The following is a 5932-nucleotide window of genomic DNA, read 5'->3' as shown; positions in this document are numbered from 1 at the left end:
AAGTAGTTAATATGAATGATTTTAAAGTTTGAACATGCAATACAGATACAGATTTAACTACTGTGACTTAAAAAATACCTTAATTTTTGCCAAACAAAATTAATATTTATCTTGTCTGACTGTTTACGCTCATTGCATTTTACAATTGTAATGTTGTTAAGAATTTACACAACACGAAGCTTGGTTTAAATTGTTCAATTAAATTGAAAAAAGTTGTGCAAATAAATACAATAGAATAAAGATACAAATAAAGACAAATAAAGAGAAACGTTTTGAATAGGTCTATTCCAGAAACTGAATAAAGTAATCAGATGGAAATTAACAGTGGATAGTATATTAGTCCTGAATAAATTAAACACGTAGGCTATTACTGATTCCTTTAACTTAAAGGTCTCTTTTGTTGTTTTGACGACAAAATTAATGAACGACACATATGGTTGCTGTCACTTTAAGAGTCAGTGCAGGTATACTCTGTTCATTATATAGGCTACTGTCATGCATTTTATGGTTATTAAAGACAAAACCGACTATGTTTAGATTATTATACTCACGAAGACCGAAATTGACATAGTTTCGTGTGTTAAAGCAATATAATCCGTGAAAAATAACTTTTGTTACTGGCCATCTGTTTATGGGGCGATTTTGAATGTGCGCATCCCAGAGAGCGCGCGAGCGCTGGTTAGTTTAAAATCGCTTGAATGTTAAACTGGTAATACTAAAAATACGTACAACAAATGGTAAACTTCATTCAATGCAATGCTGGCCCGATTGTGCAAGTGAATATTCCGTCATGTCCCTATTCCTGAACGCGAGAGTGTATTATCGCCACGGTGCTTTATGCTTGCCTTACACAACGCAATTTAAGAGAAGAGTTGGTGAACACTCATGCTGTGGTGAAATCGCGTATGGCAGATAGTTATTAAATTAATGATTTGATTTTGTAATCTGTGTGCATTACGATTGTGGGGATATCCCCCATTATAAATAGGAGACCTGCGGGGATGATTAGAATTATGCGTATATCCGTGCCGAAATTCGTTTAAAATGGGTTTAAGCATTTTATCTGTCCTTGTAAAGGATATGGATAAAAATCAGAGATTATGTTTGCACAACAGGTATGAAGATGCGTTTAGTTTTAACTCAAGCTTTAAATGGGTACATCTCACAGTGCAATAGTCAGGAGTGATTCTGCGGTAATGTAAAAACACTTACTTTTTGTGTTAATACTTTGTGTGATTCAGCATCATAGAAGATTCTCAAACAGAAATACACATTGTAAATGTTTACTATAACTTATGGGATGATCAGAGGGGTGTTTTGTTTATGTCAACTTAAACAATTTGTATTGTTGTTGTAAGTCTTCACCTAAAACACGTACAATCTGAGAAAACAGGATGTGAACGGCGCCATCTGCTATCTGAGCAAGATGACTGTTTGCAAACTTTCGTGTATTTCTTATAAACAATGCTTTTCTTAGTGATTTCTGTATAAAGATTATGTTTTAAAGTTAATCCAATGGCTTTACAAGAGTGTAGATAGAACATTGAAATCACTAGAGTGACTAAATAAATAGGTTGGTGTGTAAATCGTGGGTGCTCCGCCGTATATTCCATGTAACGTTAAATCTTATATCCACTGCGATCAGTCAAATGAAAAATATATTTCCCGTTTGTTAATCCACTTGTTAATCCAAGTCTCCTTTAAGAAAAGAGAAGCTCTGTGAAAACCAAATCGTGGGTGCTCCGTCGTATTCCATGTAACTTAACAGTTAAATCTTATATCCACAATGATCAATCAAATGAAAAATATAATCCATATGTTCCGGTTCGTGGAGAAAACACACTAATCACGATCCTCGTCATTTTTCGGAGCTAAAAAGTTAAATCCATCAGCTTCATCAATACATCTCTCGAGAGTCTTTGGGTAACGTAAAATCCAAGTGAGGGCACGTCGCGTTTGTGGTTAGTTTGAACGGCTCTGGTTTGAACGGCCGCTGCCGAGGTATGGGAGGAGTTTACGTGTGTGTGTGTGTGTGTGTGTGTGTGTGTGTGTGTATGTGTGGTCCAATCTGTCGAACGTTCAGGGGCGTGAATAGAGCGTGGACCAATGCTTCTTTATATAAAATGGAGCAAAGATGTTTTATATAAAACGGAGCAATTTACTAAATAGCGTGTAAAGGTAAAGACTCCTGCTGCGTCTTAATGATATAAATTGACTAAAAACGGATTTTAAACATTGTTTTGTAAACGTATGTCTTTTTAAAAAATAAATGGTTTAGAAAAACAGTTTTCTGTAATGAAAACCCCCCTTGTTTGACTTTTTCTGTAAAATGGTCGATCTTTGACTTTTTAATGCAATTTTTAAACTGTTTTAACATAAAATATATATGAAGCCGTGCATTTTTAATGAAACACTAAAGAGGTATTTTAGAAAACTTTTTTAATAGAACACTAAAATATATTACAACGTTATTGTATTTGTTATAGTTTGTACAACTTCAAGTCTGTGTAAAAGATTTTTCCTTTTAATAAAATCACTATCTTTGTTTTATGTCGTCCTTAAAGTTTGAAAATGTATTGTTTTTCACCATCGTGGGGAAAATTTCCCCGTTCGCGTGATCACCCTGAAGTGGAGAGGGGATGGTGACGCACATACGAATAGGTATATTTGTTTGATATAAAACAATCGGTTTTATATGCCGCAAAAACGAGTATTGAGCTTCTGGTTTTTTAAAAACAACCTCTGTCAGAGTATGGGAGGAGTTTACCTGCGCCTCTATGAAGCGAGGACCAATGCTTCGTGAATGCGTCTTCTACGGGGCGTGAATAGAGCGTGGACCAATCCGCCGCACGTGCGTCTTCTACGGGGCGTGTGAGGAGGCGTGGTTAGCGCGCCTCATTGCAAGGCGTTAATTCTCTCATTTAAGTTTCATGCTCCGTCCTGAACGGACGTTTTTTAAAACAGTCCGCCGTATGACGTTGGGGGTGGACGTGCTGTACGTATGGATACCGTGTGCACTGGGGTCACGTGATGTGGGAGTGTCGTGGGAGGAGTCTGCGTGTGGTTCCATGCACACATGCAAACAGTCAGTATGGTTTCTCCCTGTCGAGATGGATGGACGTGTTTCGTGGGGCTCCCGGGATTACATTTACACAAGTTTGAATCGGAGGACTTTTGGAATATCTCTAAAAGTTTTGGATGCTGTTGGATTTTTTAAACAGGATAAAACGTAAGTCTGCAATGAAAAACTTGTTTGACTTTTTCTGTAAAATGACCGGTCTTTGACTTTTTCACATATGAATAAATTTTTAAACTGTTTTAAAGGTTTTAACATTTACAGATGTATAAAACAGTAAAGAGACGTGTATTTTAATACTTTTAAACGGCATGTAATTGTAAAACTTTTGCTCAAATACTTTTATTTTTTTGTTATTGAAGACTCTAAAACACCCGTCTTATTTTAAAATGCATTGGATGTAACGTTAAAGGCTTGCACTGTATCTATAAATGGGTTAATAGATTTAAACATTATACATGTTATGTGAAAAGTAATACTTTTTTAAAATGTATGATAGAAATAGGTCTATTTGTTTGATATAGAACAACCGGTTTTATATGTTTTATTAAGAAAACATAACTATTTACTTGATATAAGTTTAATACATACGCTTTTAGATGTTTTTAAAAACACGATTTAATGCCCGCAGATGCATGAACGCTAAAGACACACGTATTTTAACTTTATACAATATTTTAATACTTTTAAAACGCGTAATTGTGAAAAGAGCGAAACAGATGTTTTATATAAAACGGAGCAATTTACTAAATAGCGTGTAAAGGTAAAGACTCCTGCCGTGTCTTAATGATATAAATTGACTAAAAACGGATTTTAAAACATTGTTTTGTAAACGTATGTCTTTTTTAAAAATAAATGGTTTTAGAAAAAACAGTTTTCTGTAATGAAAAACCCCTTTGCTTGACTTTTTCTGTAAAATGGTCGATCTTTGACTTTTTAATACAATTTTTAAACTGTTTTAACATAAAATATATATGAAGCCGTGCATTTTTAATGAAACACTAAAGATGTATTTTAGAAAACTTTTTTTAATAGAACACTATTACAACGTTATTGTATTTGTTATAGTTTGTACAACTTCAAGTCTGTGTAAAAGATTTTTCTTTTAATAAAAATCACTAAACCTATCTTTTGTTTTATGTCGTCCTTAAAGTTTGAAAATGTATTGTTTTTTCACTATCGTGGGGATCGTGCGATCACCCTGAAGTGGTGAGGGGGGTAGTGACACGACCCCTCCGTAACAGGTGTCCAGTTCGGTACCGGGTCGGATGGATCGGGGTCCGGTTCGTGGGGAAATTTTTCCCCCGATCACGTGACCAGTCCAGAAGTGGAGGTGGTGGTGAGGGGTGGTGGTGGGTGGTAAGAGGAGGGGAGACCGTGGGAATTTCCCACGGTGTACGTACAGTTCATAAGCGGGAGGGGTGGGAGGGGTAAAAGGGGCGGGGCTTATTTTTATGAGGGGCAATAAACCTGTCAGTTTGATGGGTTATGCCGCACAACCTCTCTCTTCTATCCATCTGTCTCTCTGTCAGTCTGTATGTATCTGTCTGTCTGTCTGTCTGTCTATCTATCCATCTGTCTGTCTGTCTGTCTGTCTGTCTGTCTGTCTATCTATCCATCTGTCTCTCTGTCAGTCTGTCATTCTGTCTGTCTGTCTGTCATTCTGTCTGTCTGTCTGTCTGTCTGTCTACTTTATCCACATCTACTCTCTCTTTAGGTCCTGAAGGCTCCAGTGCTGCTGTCCTTAATCTGCCTGCCTCAAAACCAATTCAAGGTAACTCTGTACTGACATTCACTACTTTATCTATCTATCTATCTATCTATCTATCTATCTATCTATCTATCTGTCTGTCTGTCTGTCTGTCCGTCCGTCCGTCCGTCCGTCCGTCCGTCCGTCCGTCCGTCTGTTTCTACCCATCTGTATGTCTGTCTATCTATCCATCTGTCTCTCTGTCAGTCTGTATGTATCTGTCTGTCTGTCTGTCTGTCTGTCTATCTATCCATCTGTCTCTCTGTCAGTCTGTATGTATCTGTCTGTCTGTCTGTCTGTCTGTCTATCTATCCATCTGTCTCTCTGTCAGTCTGTATCTGTCTGTCTGTCTGTATGTCTGTCTGTCTATCCATCTGTCTCTCTGTCAGTCTGTATGTATCTGTCTGTCTGTCTGTCTGTCTACTTTATCCACATCTATTCTCTCTTTAGGTCCTGAAGGCTCCAGTGCTGCTGTCCTTAATCTGCCTGCCTCAAAACCAATTCAAGGTAACCCTGTACTGACATTCACTACTTAATCTATCTATCTATCTATCTATCTATCTATCTATCTATCTATCTATCTATCTATCTATCTATCTATCTATCTATCTATCTATCTATCTATCTATCTATCTATCTGTCTATCTGTCTGTCTGTCTGTCTCTACCCATCTGTCTGTCTGTCTGTCTGTATGTCTGTCTGTCTATCCATCTGTCTCTCTGTCAGTCTGTATGTATCTGTCTCTCTGTCTGTCTGTCTGTCTGTCTGTCTGTCTACTTTATCCACATCTACTCTCTCTTTAGGTCCTGAAGGCTCCAGTGCTGCTGTCCTTAATCTGCCTGCCTCAAAACCAATTCAAGGTAACTCTGTACTGATAAACACTACTTAATCTGTCTGTCTTTCTTTCTGTCTGTCTATCTGCCTATCTGTCTATCTGTCTGTTAGTCTGTATGTATCTCTCTGTTTGTCTATCTGTCTGTGTGTCTATCTGTCTGTCTGTCTGTTTCTACCTGTCTGTCTGTCTGTCTGTCTGTCTGTCTATCTATCCAAAAACTTCACAAAGTCAGTCTAAGCTCCCTTTGATCCATTCCAGTTCCCTTACATAG

At 37.4% G+C, this 5932-nt stretch overlaps 1 long non-coding RNA gene across 1 annotated transcript; it reads left to right on the top strand.

The window, feature by feature from the left end:
• Positions 1 to 4755: 4755 nt before the first annotated feature.
• On the top strand, positions 4756 to 5688 carry LOC148997419 (uncharacterized). Its single transcript, XR_016147352.1, has 3 exons — positions 4756 to 4850; positions 5277 to 5333; positions 5630 to 5688. It is a non-coding gene; the product is annotated as an uncharacterized LOC148997419 (long non-coding RNA).
• The last annotated feature ends 244 nt before the right edge of the window (positions 5689 to 5932 follow it).

This window comes from Pimephales promelas, chromosome 2, assembly GCF_988280905.1.
Source record: "Pimephales promelas chromosome 2, fPimPro1.hap1.1, whole genome shotgun sequence".
NCBI lineage: Eukaryota > Metazoa > Chordata > Actinopteri > Cypriniformes > Leuciscidae > Pimephales > Pimephales promelas.
Note: the sequence above shows the minus strand (reverse complement) of the source record. Positions and strands in the feature narration are given on the sequence as shown.